This window comes from Acanthochromis polyacanthus, chromosome 10 (genome assembly GCF_021347895.1).
Source record: "Acanthochromis polyacanthus isolate Apoly-LR-REF ecotype Palm Island chromosome 10, KAUST_Apoly_ChrSc, whole genome shotgun sequence".
Taxonomy (NCBI): Eukaryota; Metazoa; Chordata; class Actinopteri; family Pomacentridae; genus Acanthochromis; species Acanthochromis polyacanthus.
In genome coordinates this window covers 9,991,651-10,012,146 of record NC_067122.1, presented here as the reverse complement: position 1 = coordinate 10,012,146, position 20,496 = coordinate 9,991,651, and the positions used below count along the sequence as shown (strand labels likewise).

The following is a 20,496-nucleotide window of genomic DNA, read 5'->3' as shown; positions in this document are numbered from 1 at the left end:
ATATACATAAAAAAATGCAAAGACAAAAAGAAAACTGAAAAAAAAAAAAACAATTCTGGGACAAAATTGATCGAAAAATGAACTGCACAGTGACTTGGTGGTTAGCACTTTCGCCTTGCAGCTAGAAGATCCCCGGTTTGCATCCCAGCCTTCCTCAAACAGTCCAAAAACATCTATCCATCCATTATCTATACACCACTTAATCCTCATTAAGGTTGTGGGGGGGCTGGAGCTTATCCCAGCTGACTGAAGGCAGGCGACACCCTGGACAGGTCACCAGTCAATCACAGAGCTACATATAGAGACAAACAATCTCACTCGTATTCACATCTATGGACAATTTAGAGTTACCAATCAACCTCAGCATGTTTTTGGACAAAACCCACACATTCACTGGGAGAACATGCAAACTCCATGCAGAAAGAGCCGGGGAAAGCCAGGACGTGAACTGGGGGTCTTCTAGCTGCAAGGCAAAAGTGCCAAACACTAAGCCACTGTGCAACCCGTCCAAAAACATGCTGAGTTTAACTGGTGATTGTCAGCTGGGATAGGATCCAGCCGCCCCGAGACCCTAATGAGGATTAAGCGGTGTAGATAATGGATGGATGGATGGAAAATATTCACTGTAAAACATTTAAGTTGATTTGTGTTTCTTTTAAAATGTTCAAAATAATTAAGAAAGTGTTTAGAATCCAGCTTAAAGGAGCTTCCTAAGCTTTGTTCAGCCAAAATCCATAAAGACTGGCTGCTGGGCTGCTTTAGGACTGCTGACATTTTGAAGGTTGACTCATCGTATCTTTTACTTTGCTCTTTACTCATGATTTTGTTTTTTGTTCTCTGTCATGTACGCTGTAGCACGATGTTTGTCTGCCTGCTGATTATGATGCTGCTCTCTTGGTCAGGTCACAGGTATTACCTTGCCAGGGCAAGCACTGGCGATACATTTTCTGTTTAAATGACAGAAAAGAAATTACAAATCTTTAAATATTCGCTTTGAAAAGGGGTGGGAAACTTTGTAAGATCTTCTTGGCAGCAGTTCTGCAGTTATTTTGAGTCCAGTGAATCTCAGAAGATGTGGATTCAACAGCCACGGAGTTTCATTCCTGTGATTACCCACATGCAGAGATGTAAAATTAAGCTCTGCGGCATTATAATGCATGTATTCTGACTCCCATTGCTTTGCGATCCCCATCCTCATTTCCTTGTTTTCAGCAGATTTCCATTTCTTTAATACAATTACATCTCATTATCGGGTTTAAGGTCAAGAAATGGATAAAAACTGATTGCAGCTGATCTTTGTTGCTGGCAGCAGTGTGGGCGCTGAGGCTGCTGTCCGGATTACATCACCATAGTGGAGGGCAAGACTACTGTACTTTCACACTACAAGTCAGTGAGCTGCTAAATAAATTAACTTTGTATGTTTGCTCGCTTCATTGAGCGATGTCATTTGGCGAGCACAGATAAACACAGTCCATCTTTGTGTGGAAGGCAGACAGTTTATTGTTAACATATTAGTGTTCGTCATTTCACAGTCTGTTCACAGAAAAGCCTGAGAAATCTGTGGCAGAACATGTATCATTTTTTCCTGCTTAGCACATTAAATGTATGTGTAATTAAAAAATGATCCAGGGTCTGTAATCAGCTGCTGCTGTATTTCTGTTGCACAAAAGAAAACCAAGCTACTGCTGCTGACATATTCTTCTTAGAAAAAGTAATGCAGAAGTGCGACATTGATCATTATTTGGATGGATTGGGATCCTGATGTGTGAGGCGTGGATAATGCTGATTGCACTTCCACAAGTGGAAACTTGTTTGTGTAGTAAAATGCCTTCTGCATGCTTGAACATGGCTTTGTTTGAAGCAATTATGAGCATAAATATGAGCTGCAAATCCCAGTGTTGGCTGTGTTTAGCGCTGCAGCTTTTCTCTTTCCAATAGGTAAAAAAAGGGTCGAATTTATTTGCAAAGCCTTAAAGTTTATCACATTGTGGTTTACAGAACAAAGTACGACAGTTTAAATCAGGAGAGAAACATAGTTTGAGGGGAAATCTTATAAATTCTTGTTTGACATGCATAATGAGTGGAATTTAACTTGTAATAAATGTCAAAATTTTAACTGATCACATTACTGTTAAGTCTCTGCAAGATTCCTGGATAAATTATTGAGTATGAGGTTATACAATGGAAAATACAGTAGAATAGTAGTTATAATATATGTCAGTATATCTATATTTATTATATCTATTTCTCTCTCTCACATGATGGATGATTTTTATGTTCATCCCTGTTGCGTCCAAATGTATAATAATTGTCTGTTTTGTGTCACAATGCAGAGGATTTCCTTAATATTGAACATTACAATGAAACAATTTGTAACATTCTTAGGGGAAGTGCTATAAAAATGCAGTTCTTGATTATTACTATTAATATAAATGCAGTTCTTCCAAGATCAGTCCCCCAGAAAAGTACATAAAGAACCAACAAATCTCTGAAGCAAGTTAAAAGTGGATTAGGATCCCAGCACAATATAGATATGTTTGATGGTAATATTCTGACCAAGGCTTCATAGATACTGATACCAGCGGACCAACCAGCCTTACCATAGAGGATACACTACTGTAGCTTTCCCCAGTAATAAACCTCAGGGCTGAATGGTAAACAGAAGAGCCTGAGTTCGGAGGCAGCATATCTATAAATTACATCCCTACAGTCCAGAACTGGTAGGAAAACTGACTCAACAACCACATAACAAAAATAGTTTGTCAACAGCGTTCCTTAAATGGTTTTAAATGTAAATTTATCATCAAGCAGTGCGCCAAGATACTTGTCTTCTGGAAGCCTTTCAATATTTAAGCAGTGGAGATATGCAGATTACAGTTTTTGGATCTTGAGAAAACTATGAATTCTGTTTTATTTGCATTTGCAAGTGTCAGCTTAAGATTAATGAGAGAACATTGCAATTCATAACGGAAGAGTAGCTTCTTGATAGCTGATTGAACAGAGTCAGCAATACCGTACAGACTACTATCCTCTGCTTAAGATGAATTTGGCAGCTATGCGGTGAAGAGATATTTTCATTGATATATAAATGTTGAACAGGACAGGGCCAAGGAAAGATCCCATGGCAGGGCAGGAATCCAGACGAGGCTCCTTGTATCCTGCATCTTCACACACTGGTATCTGTCATATGAGTAATTCTGAAGCTAATTCTAAATATGGTGCTGTGATTGCTCTAAAACCAGACTGGTGTGGATTTGTTCTGAAGGTAATGATTTCAGGTTATTTGCTCGTATTTACAGGACTTTTGAGAGACAGGACAATTTTGAAACAGGGTGATAGATATTCAGATTGTTCTTGTCTCCACCTTTGTGAAAAATGACTACATGGGCTAATTCCCAAAGACTGGGAACTATATGTGATGGGAACCTTAATAATAGAAGCAGATAATCTTAATAAAAACGATCCAAAATATCCCCACCAAATGATTTCCTGATATCGATGGCATGTAATGATGCAGAATTGGACCAATGGGGAAAGGCCGAGTGTAGAAATGGGACACTGGGCTGGCTGCATGCACACAATCATTACTGTGGAAGGGATCTTCTTACAGCTATCCTCAAATGGCAAAATGGCTGGTGAGTATCATGAAAAAGGCACTAAAGTGACAAGCCTCGACCCAATTCTGATTATTGTTCTTCTTTGCCATCTAATTTTTTAATATAAAATCATAATTTGTAGCATATCTAAATCAAATTTTGTTTGGGATTTTCAGACTCACGTCAAAATCCAAATGCTGCATTCAGAAAACATGGTGCAACGGACTGGCATGTGGCAAACGGGCATTGATGTGTACTTCTGTACGAGTCAGGTTGAATTACATAAATGTATTTAAACTAGTGCAGTCAAGCGGTTAAAATTTTTAATTTGATTAATCACAGGGTTGCTGTGGATTCATTTTGATTGACTAAATATCATTCATTTTTAATCTAAATTAATCACTTTTCACTTTGCATGCACAAACAGACTCAAGAAATAAGAGAATATGCTTAACACGTAACACTTAAGGTGTTTATTAAACACTTTTAAAGGTTCATGCTAGAATCCCCGACTAACACATGCTTTGCATTAATGTATTACTAGAAGCTGGAAGTGCTTCGGTGAAAAGAAAGCTCCTTCCTGGAAAGTGTGCATATTACTGGATGTCGGTCGACTGTTTTGTCTTGTTTTTGTTTTGTTTTTTTATTCAGATTTTCCACTGAGAGGGCCAACGTGCTGTTTAATAGGGCCCGACTGATATACATTTTTTGAGGCCGATGCTGATTTGAATGTTTGGCAGGAAAAAAATTCTGATAACTGATTAATCAGCAGATTAATTTAAAAAAATATATAATGAATAAAATAACTTATTTTTTGGTCCCGCAACGTTTACAACAACAAAGATATGAATTACAGGCAGAAAAGTTTTCTGTTTTGCAATACTTTGTTATTTAGTATTTGTTTAACTTTACAGCAGAGAGGAATTTTCAAGTACAAAAACATGCAACAAAGCAAGAAACCTCTGGAAAATTACTGTGCTTGCACTAGGGAAAATTTGTCTCTAGCCACTGTGGCTAAAGGGCTAGAATTTTGTTTAGCCACATTTAGCCACTTTTTCAGTATCTGTACTGCGGCGTGCAAAATTTTGAAAAAATTGAGTCATTTTTCTGCATTCTGATGCAGTGTTCAATATTGCTTCAGTTTATTTCAACATTTTAATTAAAAAAGTTACTAACACACAATTATATAAAATTTAGAGCGATTATGAATGTCACTAAAAGGAAAGCCCCCCCCCCCCCCAATGTGGTAGCCACGAGAAGCAAAAATGCCATATTTTAAAATAGTAATAATTGGGGGGAGGGGGGAGGGTTGAAGGCACGTCCTCGTATCCAGATATGTGCAGGATCAGGAGTCTTAGACTATTTAAACAATATTTTAATGATAATCTTACCTCTCATGTGTTGTACAGTTGCCCAGCATTCACCATTTGTTGTACATATATTTTTATAAAAAAACATTCAGTATCTTATTATTTAAAATGATTTTTCAACTCTTCGATCGCCCTCTCCTTGTCCTCCTTGTTGTACGCCTTCCCGGGGTTGGTCCAAATCCTTTTTTCTGATTGGTTGAGACGAGACACGTGACAGTGTGCATCTATTAATGATCGGAAGTGTAGCACTTGCTTAGAGGTGGGCCAATTGCAAAGCTAGGTGGTCAACTAGGTTCTGGAGGAGTTGGTTAAGAACTGAAATATTTGCAATTCATAACAGCCAGCAGATTTATTGCAGTTTAACACACAAACAACAATGGTTAAAACAGTACAATATAAAGTTTAGAACCCCCCCCCCCCCCCCCAAAAAAAAGTCTCTTTGCATAAGAAACAAAGTAGCAAAATAAAATACAAAATGTCCTGAGTGTCTCTCTTTGAAACTTCTTCGGTTTGTCCTTCCTTGTGTCACTCTTTAATGTTTTTCTCTCTCTCTACTACTCGGGTAGGATAGATGTGTGTTCATGTGATCGGTTCTTATCTGAAAATCCTTTGAGAACAAGAGATGTTGATCCTTCCACGACGACTGAAACAGCTGGCCACGCCGCCTCAAACGTCCATCTGAAGTAGTTCTCGCTGGGTCTGGCTCGCCATCAAACTTTCTGCAGAAACTTTAGCCAAGTCTCTAATTAAATCAAAAAACCAGTCTGCACATACAGTACAGAGCAATCAGTAAATCATCACAAAAGTGCTTTTATTCCATATCAAATTGAACGAATGAGATCTCATCAAATTCTAAAATTCAGGTTCTTACTGTTTTTTACACTGTTTATAACCCTATTGTTTTTAAGGCCTTTCAGTGCATTTTTAAGAGTATTTCACTCGAAAATTACATTGTTCTGCAATATTACATTCACAAATTTCTTAACATATCATATTTAAAATGAAATAAACCATTTCTCCTGAATTGAGTAATTTTAATTATATATACACATTTAAACACAATATTACAAAACATTCAATGCTTTAGAAATTACTCCAACTGGTTTTTAGCAATTTTTCTTAACTCTATACACACACATATGAAATAGCTACGCTGCACAAGCTAGCGGTCTGCTATGCTATTAGCTTAGTTAGTTACTCACTAGAGCATCGATAGATGTAAATTCCACTCGACTCGTTTATCCCCAGAGGAAAGCGCCATCGAACGGTAAACTGAACCGGATCTATCTCTCACACTCAATTCCACAGCTAGTTTAGCTGGTATATTTCAACTTTCCACTCTAATTTCTCAGTTGCCTAGCTTCCGTTACTCCTCTCTCCTCTCTGTCTCTCTGCGCGCGCTGCAGCAACGTCTTCTGCTCAGAAGAGCTGCGCAGAAGATAAACCCGACGTGAGGGAGTTAACCCTTTAGTGGCCGTGTATTTCTATGCAGGTTACAGAAGCATTCGGGTCGTTCCGGTTTTCCTCCGTAGCGCTCTTCAGTAAAGGAGACGCGGTTTGTTATTTTCTTTGATTATCGCTCGGCAAATTACGAAAAAGTTGTAAGTTAACCCTTTTTTCACATTTATTAGGCAAAATTAACTTCGCCACCGTGGCTAAACATGCTAAAAATGGCTTCGCCATCCTGAGGAAGGCTTCGCCTATGGCGAAGTGGCGAATGGCTAGCGCAAGCACAGAATTATATAACCTTAAAATCTATAAAAGAATTATGAAATGCACTATATTGCCAAAAGTATTTGCTCACCCATCCAAATAATCATAATCAGATGTTCCAATCACTTCCATGGCCACAGGTGTATAAAATCAAGCACCTGGGCATGCAGACTGCTTTACAAACATTTGTGAAAGAATGGGTCGCTCTCAGGAGCTCAGTGAATTCCAGCGTGGAACTGTAATAGGATGCCACCTGTGCAACAAATCCAGTCGTGACATTTCCTCGCTCCGAAGTATTCCACAGTCAACTGTCAGCTGTATTATAAGAAAGTGGAAGTGTGTGGGAACGACAGCAACTCAGCCACCAAGTGGTAGGCCACGGAAACTGATGGAGCAGGGTCAGCGGATGCTGAGGCGCATAGTGCCAAGAGGTCGCCAACTTTCTGCAGAGTCAGTCGCTACCGACCTTCAAACTTCATGTGATCTTCAGATTAGCTCAAGAACAGTGCTTCAGCAGAGAGCTTCATGGAATGGGTTTCCGTGGCCGAGCAGCTGCATCCAAGCCAACCATCACCAAGTGCAATGCAAAGCGTGGGATGCAGTGGTGTAAAGGACTCTAGACTGGACTCTAGAGCAGTGGAGACGCATTCTCTGGAGTGACCAATCGTGCTTCTCCATCTGGCAATCTGATGGACGACTCTGGGTTTGGCGGTTGCCAGGAGAACGATACTTGTCGGACTGTATTGTGCCAAGTGTAAAGTTTGGTGGAGGGGGGATTATGGTGTGGTGTAGTTTTTCAGGAGCTGGGCTAGTTCCAGTGAAAGGAACTCTGAATGCTTCAGCATGCCAAGACATTTTGGACAATTCTATGCTCCCAACTTTGTGGGAACAGTTTTAAGCTGGCCCCTTCCACTTCTAACATGACTGTGCACCAGTACACAAAGCAAGGTCCATAAAGCAGTGGATGACAGAGTCTGGTGTGGATGAACTTGACTGGCCTGCACAGAGTCCTGACCTCAACCCGATAGAACACCTTTGGGATGAATTAGAGCAGAGACTGAGAGATAGGCGATCTGGTCCAACATCAGTATGTGACCTCACAAATGCACTTCTGGAAGAATGGTCAAAAATTCCCATAAACGCACTCCTAAACCTTGTGGACAGCCTTCCCAGACGAGTTGAAGCCCTTGTAGCTGCAAAGAGTGGACAGACATCATATTGAACCCTATAGATTAGGAATGGGATGTCACTTACGTTCATATGCGAGTCAAGGCAGGTGAGCGAATACTTTTGGCAATATAGTGCAATTTAAAAAACATACATACATACATACATACATATATATATGTATTTGTGTGTGTGCAACATAATGAGTGAATTTACTGGTAAATGAGGGCAGTTCCTGGTAAAAACTGGTTAAACATTATTTATGCAGATCTCTGATGCCCTTTAACATTAAGTCACATTTTCCTTTATTTTCCTTTATTTTGCTCACATGAACCAAAATGAAAACCAGAGACACCTTTCTCAGATATCAAAGCATGTCATCTTTGATAGAGTTTTAAATATACAGGGTGTCCCAAAAGAATGTATACACTTTTTAGCAGCTGATGGCTAACTAACCTCACACCACTGGACTCCTTTTCATGGGGATACCTAAAAGACAAAGTCTGCGCAATGAGACCTGCAACAGTCACTGAACTGAGAGCAACCATTGAACGTGAATGCATGCAAATACTAAGGGAATTTTTTCTTGATTTGTGCCATTCCATCGCTTTGTGTTGTCGGCAGTGTCTGGACCAGAACGGACATCAGTTTGAGAACACGCGGTGACAAAACAGTAGAATGATATTTGTAAATCCTTTTACATGATGAAAATTAAACAAATTATAATAAACATCTAGTTTACATTCATTTAAAGTGTGTTTACATTTTTTTTTTGGGTCACCCTGTATAATGGTCCCTAATAGTCCAACACTAATGTTGTCTGTAAGAACACACACAGTGAGTTGCTGTTACAGCCTGTGTCATGGTCAACTTTATATACAGTCTATAGTCACGTTCTAGTATTTTCTGAAAAAGTCAAACTAAGAGTGACATCACGGTGGTTGCTGCAGACAGATAGTGATGTTCATCATTCTAACTTTAACTATTCCTCTTAACTGAAACGGGGGACATTGTAGAGTCACTGTTAATTTCACAAAGTCGTTTAAACTTACCTGTCGGCTCAGCCCACTCCTGTATTGTTGCCTGGCTGTAGCTTAAATGGCACAAGGACATCATTCTTTGTGACTCTGACACTTAACAGCATTTATTGTTTTATGAGAAATTAAGAATATATCGACATTTAATCTGCCCAAGTCCGGCCGATGACAATTCTTTCAAAAAGGGTTATAATCGGCCAGTTTAATCAGCCGGTCGATAAATCAGCAGGGCCCTACTGTTTACTGTCTTCCATGTGGAGTTGCTACATTCTGCCACTATTGGATCAACTGCCCATTTGCGCATGCGCGACGGCATGCGGGACAGCAAGTCTACTTGGACAAACTGCCCGAAATGCATTGCCAGAGACATTTCAGGGATTTTGAGTCATTCTGCACTGCGGATGCGTTAATTGCATTAAAATTTTTAATCAGATTAATCATGATGATGGATTATTTAAAGGGATATTGCTGTAAATCAAGAAATTTCAGAGAAGCATATTTATGCAAACAAATAAACAGACATTGCATTCATTGCATCATTACATCTGCATGCTACTTAAATGTCCACGTACACATTTTATAGAAATTACATTAATTGCATCATTACATCCATGTCTCCCCCTAACAGGGAGAAATTAATTCCAAGAACTCCTTTGCTTATTCCACTGATCTGAAAGTGTAGGATCTGTATTACAAGCAATCTCACTTTCCTGGCTTGTGCTTGTGTGTGTTTTTGTTCACTCGTGTATGTGTCTGCATGGTATCACGCCTCCTATGCTGAACACTTCTCAGCAAACGAGTGGATTCCTGTCTCTGGTTCAGACAGAAAGATGACAAGAACATTTTTGAGTCTAGGTCTCTGTCAGCAGCGCCATGGATAATAACCTACCTACTGAGGCTAGCTTAGAGTCCTCAGAAGCTGCTCCACTTGTGAGGTACAGTGAACGAATAGTCTGTCATGAAACACAGGGGGAATCAGCACCTCCTGCAGATGCAAGGAACTATCTGCAACCTTTTATGTTGCAGCCTCGTCCATAGCCGTGTCATGTCACTGGGTTTGTACCTTCTGCACTTGTGCATATGAGGTGGGCCTGTGAGCAGGAGGTTGACAGTTGCCTGAGGCAACAGGGGGAGCATGGAATGTGGATTTTTTTTTTAAACTTTGGATGGGGGTATATAAATAAATAAGACACCCAGCTGCTATTTACAGATATCTTCTTTCCCTAGCGTGTGCAGCAGAGACACACTCAGTGGAATCCAAATTTCCTTCACCAAAACATTTTTTGGAACATTCAAAGATTGCAGGCTAAAGTCAAATGTGTAGCTTTACTGCCTCCTAGTGGACAAATTCTGAAAAGAATAGAAAATCCCCCTGTCCTGGTCACATGATGGGTATGCTGTCCCATCATTAGTTTTTACCCATAGCAACAAAGGTGAGATAGATTTTGACCAGGGGGGGAATTGAACGACCTGAACAAATCTTTAAACTGAGAATGCTGACCATACATCAAGCCTTATTGTTCAATAATTTGTGGAAAGCCTAGCCAGCAGAGGGGATGCTGAAACTAATTGCTTTTGTATTAAAATGTAAGTGCATTAATGTAGCTTTACTTAGGGTTTGCATATCAGCTCTTTGTAATGCACATATGTGACTAATAAGACATGTAAATGGGAGAAAGAAGCAAAAACAAAGATCACATAAAGTAAATCTTTAGATCGCTTGTGAGCGTGAGCTTTGATCCATGCAGCAGCCAGTCAGCTCATAAACAAACATTATATCAAAGTGTGTTTTGATTAGATGAGCAGTGAACCCAGACCTGCTGACTATAAGGCCCTCTCATCATCCACATTAACCCACATCATGAAAAGTTACACACCCATTCACTCAGTCTTCTGCTTAAGACCCATTTTGATGCAGTGAATAGAATAGAATGGAATAGAATAGAATAGGTCTTTATTGCCACTGTTACCAAAAACAGTGAAAATCTGTTTAGCACTGTCCGTATAGCAGCATTAAGAATAAACTATATAAGCCAACATTAACACACACAAAAAAACATATACAACCACAATATAAGATCAAAATATATAGCATGGGGCCTGAATATTACAATTGTATGAGATGCAGTACACGGTTTTAAATTTTTTTTTAGCAGTTTAAAAGTGTATTACTATTATTTTTCTTAGCTTTAGTGTTTTGACATTGAAGGAGTGCCACTTTTACATAAATGAATGATGTGAATAATATCCTCACCATAGGCTCAGAAACATACCAAAGGGTTCATTAAAAAAAAACAAAAAAAAACTTCCCTTATGGCTGTTATCCTGTGCAAGCTTTTGAGATTCAGCACATTTGTCATCTCTGTTCATTACAGGTGTCACATCAGATTAGCAATTTCATGCATCAAGACATCAGATCTCTCAGTTCCACACCTTGGGTGTCGACTGTTTACACCAGAGGACCTCAAGAAGTGCTAATCAGTTAAAATTGGCATATGAAGGAATGTAGATTTTAACTCTTCCTTCATATAACTGCCAGGAGATGAGTATCATCAGACAGCATCATTGTGTTATTCAAGGCTTTAAAATGGTAGGCAGAAGTCAAGAAAACACAGGCTTGCAGGGATCATATGAAACATGATATTATCCAGTTACTTGTCAGAATGAAATAAGATGTCTGTTTTGATGCAATAACTGGAGAAAAAAAATGCTTTTACATGCTGCATTATCGAGGAGTTATTACATCATCACCACAAGATATTCACATTATCAGGCAGATAATTACGTTCAGATATTTTACAACTGTACCCATGCTGAGGGACATTTAGATCCCTTAACAGATAATTGCAATGTGTAACTCACTCAATTCTGTACAATAAATGAAAATTTATCTCACAAACCCGCTCCAAGAGGACATCTGAACACATCTGATGCCTAAAGGATTTACTATTCCAGCAGTGAGTTAGTTCATTACTTACAGCTCAACAGAGGGGTATGAACAGTGGTGGATCTTCCGTGGGAGCACGGGGGAGCAGTGGCAAACCCTGTGATCTGATTGGCCAGCCCGTGTGCCCCTCAAAGATTTTCGTTGGAAATTTACATTACTGATACTATTTCCGTCGCTCCTGAACGCAACTTCGTTGTCCGACTGCCCCTGAATGCACCAATGACGTTAGTTTGATCTTTTGATCATATTTCCTTTGGATTTGAAGAAGCTTTGACTACGTTTCCTGATGTCAGAGGAGAAGACCAGCAGCTTTGTACCTTTGCGGTAAGAAGACTGGCTGTTTCTCAGTATGTAACTGTTCGTACTTGCGTTCTCATGTACTCGAGAAACGTCATCATCGAGACTGCATGGGACCAGACTAGTGTGCATAAATGTGAATCAGTAGATAGATATATATCTATGGCTGCAGCTCACAGTGAACAGGAGGATTTTATTAGAGTAAGTCAGGCACAGTCACACAGAGAAACATTAGAGCTCACACTGAAACGAAGCTACAGCTCTCTTGGACAGGTTTTATTTTCAAAGCCACATGTGTGACGGTAATAATCCCTGCCAGCGCAGACCTCATTAGCACTTCCGCTAGGTCGTCTAACTTCCGGTCAGTCCATGGATGCTGTTGTCAGTAATGTAGTCAGAATATAGATTAATTTTTCGTTTGGGCTTGACAAAGACAAGAACAAAAATATTCAGAACAAGTGGAGCAGCTAGCTAACGCTTATTACAGATTGATTTACATTTTCAAAGTCACATTTTTGAAATCATGTAATTTTTATGTTAAACAAATCACGGCTTTAATTTGTCAGAGAACCCTGGAAACGTTGTTTATCCTTAATTCCGCTAACTTGACTGAACATGGGCTGCAGTTCCCGTTATTTAAACAGCAATATGACATATAAATCCAGATGGACTTCATATATTTCACTATGCAGACATTTTTATTGATTTCCAGTATATTTTATGGACATAAACATATTTGATAGAAATATTAGAAATGGATGTCTGTTTCCTCATAATAATTGAATTAATGCCATTAAATGTTCATCAGCGTTTGATCTTTAGGGTGAAACTTTTACTTTACACCTATATTTTGTTAAAATGTAGGTCATTTTAAGGTACAACATTAAAGGATGGTTTTTTTCAGGTAAATTAATTTAAGGTTTAATTGACTGAAATCTTTCGGTCAATGTTGTGTTTCTTTCAATTTGAAATATCTCGATTTAATTAATACAGCTCAGTCAGTTACATTTTATATTATTAAGAATTCTTACTCAGTTTATCACTAGATGACGTATCAGTTCATTGAGTATTTCAAAGCCATTTTTTCTTTTCAATTATCTGTATTTAAAGTGATATTATTAAAATATAATTGCAATGAAACAGCAGCATAAGACATAAGAAATGACCAAATATACAAAGGAAGTGCAGGTATTTTAATATAAAAAAATGATCTATCACTTAGAACATGGTGAAAGTGCAGCTAAAGTTGTTTAAGTTGTTGGTGTTTATCGGTGGAGCAGCAGCACATTTTCCACAGACAGTTTTACTGTCCGTTGTCTTGTTTTTATCAGTTTTCAGTTCAGTAATTCAGTCCTTCAGCCGATTGGACCAACAGACACTGAAGGACTCTGACAGCTGGTCACTAATAAATGATAAATTACTGATCGGTGCTGTTTTAATGAACTTTATGTTCAACTTTAGAGTCAGATATAATGTGAACAGTGAACCCCAGGAGTTGGTGGAGTTTATTTGTGTGTGTTGACCAGAGAAGAGACCTCGCATCCAGTGAATATTAGCTTTAATGTGAATTAGCGAATAACTGAACTAGCTGACCAGTCCTGATTATCAGCTAAATGTAACATCAAGCTAACGATGTTTGTGTTGTTTCCTGTCAGCAGCTGAAGTGTGTTGTGTTCCTGTAATCTGGTTCATTAAGTTCATAAAACTATGGCTGGTTGACGTTACTGTATCATTCAGGAAACTTAAGTGTGATTAAAACAGTAACGTTAATGTTCTAGTTGTGTTCTAGTCTGTGTTCTAATGTTCTAGTCAGCTTTAATTTGACACAAAGACAGACTCTGATAGTTTTAAATGACATCAGTTTCATTAATTTGTTGCAAATTGTGTCATTTGTTGTTGTGATGTTGCTGCTGATTCATTAAAACCAGATGATCCGTGTTGAAGTAGTACAAGAAGGAAAATGGAAATTTAGTTTTGCTACGTCGCTATGTTGAAGATTTCAGGAATAAAATAACTAAACGAGTCTTTATGCCTCCAACTTTATTTTACAATAATGAAATAATCACAGATAATAAAAATATAAATACCAGAGAAAACCTGAGAGAATAATTTCCTGAAAAGTCTGTGAAGGAAAAGCAGCTTTTAATCCTGAAAGATCAGAATCAGCTCCAAGATCTGCATCTGACAGCATCAAGTCAACCAGAAAGAAAAAAGAAAATTACTTCTTTCTGATCACATCTGTTCTGCTGCTCACATTCTTCACCTTTATAGTCCACTTTTAAAAGTCCAGCAGACAGGTGTTCTGCTTCGGAGTGTGACGATGTCGTTGTGATGTGGAGACTGAAGTTTCCGTTTCACCCACAGTGTGCTTTAGGGCACCCGGGTCAGACTTGGTGTTTGAAATACTGATCGACAGCTCAGATTTAACTGTCTGCAGTTCCATTTTGATGGATGTTAAATTTTCACTCAAAGCCGCCAGGAGCTGGGTCTTTAAAATAACCACCGTCTCATTTCAGAGTGAAAGTAGCAGTTCCTCCTTAAAGTCAGAGAGTGCAGCATCTGAGGGCCTCTTCAAAAGCAGACGTAGTTGATGAAGATGTTCTGGGGCAGGACCAGAAAGACCACAACCAAGCAGCCTGGAGATCTTAGGCAGCGTCTCCTTCAGGTGGGTGTCAATTGTGTTCACGGTCAGGTCTGTAGTAATCCCGTCAAAAAACAAAACAGAAAAAAAAATCAAGATTATAAATCAACATGTAACCAAAGCACTCTGTGTATAATGCCATAGTATAGGATGTAGTTCAGTTAATGTCAAAGTATAGTATACTTTTCAAGAGTAACATGGTATGGCCTGTAGTTCACAGTATAGCATGTTGGCAAAAAAAAACCCCATAGATTATTATGTGGTTCAAAAATCACAAAATGATAGGATGTTCCCTGAAATTGTCATGTATGACATATGGTTCAAAAAATATCATAGTGCAGTATATTCTCAAAACAGTATGTCAATTAAGAAAACATCAGTGTAATATGTGCTCTAAAAAGTGTCATAGAGTGATATTTCATTGCACAAGTAAAAGTATAATAATTTTTAAAACTGCTCAAATTCTTATATTTTATATACCGACTTCAAGACATGTTTTAGACAAAATAGTTTACTGGCTTGTTTCGTCTGGATGTCCAAGGTTGGATTATGGACGTTTTTTTGTGGAATATTTTCATCTGTGTGTAATAATGAACCCAGAAATGTGAGTCACGCTGTGTGAGTCGCGCTGTGTACGTTGAAGCCGTGAACAGAGAAAGGATGGATGGATATTCGTTGTTTGTCGGACAAATGTTTTTATATTACCCGCTGTGGTAATCACATCTGAAAGTGGTTTATACCGGCGGATTCATGAGAATCTAAGCTTTCCATCGGCGTATAGTGTTTATATAATCGCGTTTGCAGCCTTCGGGCATTCTACCGCCGATGGTACACTTAAGTTTAACGGGTTAAAATGCTTGAGTTTGCAGCACAAACTCCCAGCGCAAACTATATACTCCCAGTCCCGCTTGACTTCTCGCTCCGCTTTTGCCTCCAGCATAAGCCCCGCCCACAAAAAACGTCACAATGTTTGTAAGCAAATAAAGGGTCTATAGCATGTCGTCCAAAAAAGTCATAGTGTAGCATGTCGCTCTAAAAATATCATAGTACAGCATGTTGCTCTAAAAATATCATAGTACAGCATGTTGCTCTAAAAATATCATAGTACAGCATGTTGCTCTAAAAATATCATAGTACAGCATGTTGCTCTAAAAATATCATAGTACAGCATGTTGCACAACAAATGTCATAGTATAGCATATTGTTCTAAAAACATCATAGTATAGCATGTCATCCAAAAAATATCATATTATCACATGTCCCTCTAAAAACTTTGTAGTATAACACGTCACTCTAAAAACGTCATAATGTAGCATGTCGTCCAAAAAACGTCATAGTGTAGCATGTCACTCTATAAACATCATAGTATAGCATGTCGCTCTACAATCGTCATAGTATAGCATGTCGCACAAAAAACGTCATAGTATAGCATGTTGCTCTAAAAACATTAGCATGTCATCCAAAAAACGTCATAGTATAGTGTGCCACTCTAAAAACATCATAGTATAGCGTGTCGTCCAAAAAACGTCATAGTATAGGATTTTGCTCTTAAAATGCCATAGTATAGCATGTCGCTCTAAAAAAATCATAGTACAGAATGTCACTCTGAAAACGTCATGTTATAGGCTTTGGTCCAAAAAACGTCATAGTATAGCATGTCACCCAACAAACGTCATAGTATAGCGTGTCACTCTAAAAACGTCAGCGTATAGCATGTTGCTCGAAAAACGTCATAGAATAGCATATCGTCCAAAAAACGTCATAGTATAGCATGTCGCTCTAAAAGTGTTAGCGTGTTGGCAAAAAAACATCATAGTATAGCATGTCGTCCAAAATACGTCATCGTGAAGCATGTCACTCTAAAAGCATCATAGTACAGAATGTCGCTCTAAAAACGTCATGTTATAGGTTTTAGTCCAAAAAACGTCATAGCATAGCATGTTGTCCAAAAACCGTCATAGTTTAGCATATCGCTCTAAAAACGTCATCGTATAGCATATCACTCTTAGAACATCATAGTATAGCACGTCGCTCTAACAACATCATATTGTAGCATGTCACTCTAAAAACATCATAGTATAGCATGTCGCTCTACAATCGTCATAGTATAGCATGTCGCACAAAAAACGTCATAGTATAGCATGTTGCTCTAAAAACGTTAGCATGTCGTCCAAAAAAGTCATAGTATACTGTGCCACTCTAAAAACATCATAGTATAGCGTGTCGTCCAAAAAACGTCATAGTATAGCATGTCACTCTAACAACATCATAGTATATCATGTCTTCCAAAATACATCATCGTGTAGTATGTCACTCTAAAAACATCATAGTACAGAATGTCGCTCTAAACACGTCATATTATAGGCTTTGGTCCAAAAAATGTCATAGTATAGCATGTCTTCCAAAAAACGTCATAGTTTAGCCTGTCGCTCTAAAAAAACGTCATAGTATAGCATGTTGTCCAACCAATGTCATAGTATAGCATGTCACTCTAAAAACATCATAGTATACCATGTCGCTTTAAAATCATCATGGTATAGCATGCTGCTCTAAAAACATCATAATATAGCATGTGGTCCAACAAACGTTGAATTATAGAATGTTGCTCTACAAACGTCATAGTATAGCATGTTGACCAAAAAACGTCGTAGTATAGCATGTCGCTCTAAAAGCGTTAGCGTGTAGTCAAAAAAACATCATAGTATAGCATGTTGCTCTACAAATGTCATAGTATAGCATCTCGCTCTAAAAAAGTCGAAGTACAGCATGTCACTCTAAAAACATCATAGTATAGCATGTCACTCTAAAAACATAGTACAGAATGTCGCTCTAAAAACGTCATATTATAGGCTTTGGTCCAAAAAACGTCATAGTATACAGGGACGGCTGGTATAAATGGGCTAACAGGGCTAAGCCCTCCCAGGCCAACACAAAAAAGATGAGAAAATTATTTTTCAAATAACTTACAACAGATTGTTTTAAGTTTAGGTGAAAAGCAGCAGCACCAATCAGTCAAAAGAAAAACATAGAATATCTCTAAATGGGCTTATTTTTTACAGCCCCAGCAGATATAGTCTGCTTTCATTCATTTTGTTCTTGTAAGTGATTGACAGGTGTCATGTCCCACCCCCGTGATTTACTGATCTTTCGGGCTAACTTCAGGCAGCCTACAGGCCACTGACTTTTGACCAATAGCAGCGAGTTAATACAGCGGTGGCTTTCATTCATTTCGTTCTTGTAAGTGATTGACAGGTGTCATGTCCCACCCCCGTGATATACTGATCATTTGGGCTAACTTCAGTCAGACCACGCTGCCTTTGACGCAGCGAGAAAAGGTTAAGCTATGGCGGGCGTTAGAATGAACGAGGTGGATTATTTGCTTTCATGTCCATTTTCCTCAATGTCTTTGGAGGAAAAGCTGGAAGTTAAGAGACTGGGATCACATCGGCCGTCGATGTGAGCTTCTTTTCAAATAAGGTAGGCCCATGTTGACCTGTTAAAGGACTGAGACACCTTGTTTTTGCTGAGGTCATCTGTTGTACTGAAGGCGTGTTTTGCACTACATGTCGCCAAACAGTTGTAATAAGACAGTTGCAGCACGCTATCTGTGGGCAGTCGTTGCAGTTGGAACACGTTTTGTAGTGGTGTGTGTGTGTGAGTGAGAGTGGGTGAGTGAGAGAGAGATGTAGAGCACTAAAAAAGTATAGTGTACCTGTAATTGATGTAACCGTGTGTATCATAGGTGATGTTGCTTTTGCAGCTCTGTTAACCATTTAATCGGTATTATGCATTTGTTAGCCCACCCAACAAAATTCAGCACCAGCATATCACTCTATGAACATCATAGTATAGCATGTCGCTCTAAAAACGTCATAATATAGTGTGTCGTCCAAAAAACGTCATAGTATAGCATGTCGCTCAAATAATGTCATAGTATAGTAAGTCACTCTAAAAATGTCATAGTATAGCATGTCGCTCTAAAAAATGTCAGAGTTTAGCCTTTGGTCCAGAAAACGTTATGTCCCGGCTATCTGAAGTAGGTGAGGAGCAACACAAAGACAGTCCAAATGCTGGTTTCCAGAGGGTTAGACGAGTATTTATTTGAAAGAGTAAGTTTACAACAACACAGCATGTGAGGGGGTTAAAAGCAAATGGATGTTAGTAAACAAGTCAATAAATAAACAGAACAAAAAGTGAACTTCATGTCAACATTGATGGGCATTCCAACCAGGAACACAATAAAAGATAATCAGTACAAAAAAACCTCTTCCTGTTCACCTCTTAAAACCCAAAAACACACCACAGTAGCACCCTAAACTAAAACTACCAATGGTTTTCCTGTTTTCCTTTCCGAACAATTCAAAGGTTCCTCTCTATCTCCCCACACATCTACCAACCACTGGAACACATCTCCAAAGTTCTGCCGGGCCAGCTCAGCTTCTCCTCACAAGAAGTGCCACCAAATGAAGGAGCCTTTTGAGATGCAGCTGGCATCGTGATTGGACTGTACTTTGATCTGTTCCAATCCAGCTTTAGCTCCCGAGACGGCAGGCGGGACGAGTCGGGTGGATGAAGGCATGCAGCTGAGAACAATCCAGAAAACAACAGAGGAGGAGTGCAGCCACCCAGGGCCAGAACAAACAGAGTAGCAGAGTATGTCTCTGAGAAACATCATAGTATAGCCTTTAGGATGAAAAAATGGCATCATATACGTCGTATGTTGTACAAATAACAAGTCAAAGGAAAGAGACATACATTGTAGTAATTGTGGGCTGACTGATTTACTGATTATCAGTATTTTAGTTTTTACCGATTTACGGTAATAAATAAATTTAAAAATGGCGCTACTTTGGCTCTGAACCTTTATCTACCTGTGGTTGCTCTGTCTTCTGGAGTGATTTGATTGGTTATACGTCCTGAATAAAATTCCTTCAACTGTAAACAAAACAAAAACATATCAACAAAGTTTTCTGTTAGTTTGTGTTCTTCTAAGTTTAACTCCAAGATTTTTAATACTTTCATTTACCGCAAATGAATATCTCCTCCAAATGTCTCACTAATAATCATTATCAGCCTTAAAAACCCACAAAACACCCCTCTGTACTCAACCACACTTAGTACAGTCCGGTTCCCCCTTCTATAAATCTGCTTGGAATCTTCCACTTCCTGTTTGTCAAAGTGACCTTTGACCTGGACAGGTTTTGTTGCAACAAACATTATGGGTAACTGCACTTTAATATGGATGGATGACACTGAATTAGAGTGTTTTAATGAGACTGAGTTCAGATGTGTAGCTCTGTCATTAAATAGTAAATTATTTGTCAGAATCCGCAGAGAAAAGTCTGAAATGTTTGCTAGGTTTGCGTGCCACATGTTCTTTGGGTCAGCTAAAGCTAACTCTCCAACTTCTGGATCTGTTGAGTTGCTTCTTGTTAAAAATATCTTGCTGGAGGTGCTGAAGCTTAGAAAGTCTGAGATGTTTGTTCAAAATCGGCTCATTCTCAAGTCTGATCTGAACTGTCCTCTTGTGTTTGAACTTTCCTTAAACTTAGGAGTTAATTACAGAGCAGCACATCCAGACTCAGTCTCATTTATGTAGACATTAGACTTCAGTGTCATTCATTGATGTTAAAGTGCAGTTTTTCACGTTTGTTGCCCATGCGCCCAACCAAACCAGTCCAGGTGGAAGACGATGTGAAGAGAAGCTCCAGAGGATGAACATCACACA

The 20,496-nt window shown here is 38.8% G+C and overlaps 1 long non-coding RNA gene across 1 annotated transcript; it reads left to right on the top strand.

Annotated features, from left to right (window-relative positions):
- Window positions 1-11,690: 11,690 nt before the first annotated feature.
- LOC127535746 (uncharacterized) lies at window positions 11,691-19,539 on the top strand. Its single transcript, XR_007944594.1, has 3 exons — window positions 11,691-12,154; window positions 14,644-14,792; window positions 19,134-19,539. It is a non-coding gene; the product is annotated as an uncharacterized LOC127535746 (long non-coding RNA).
- Window positions 19,540-20,496: the final 957 nt, after the last annotated feature.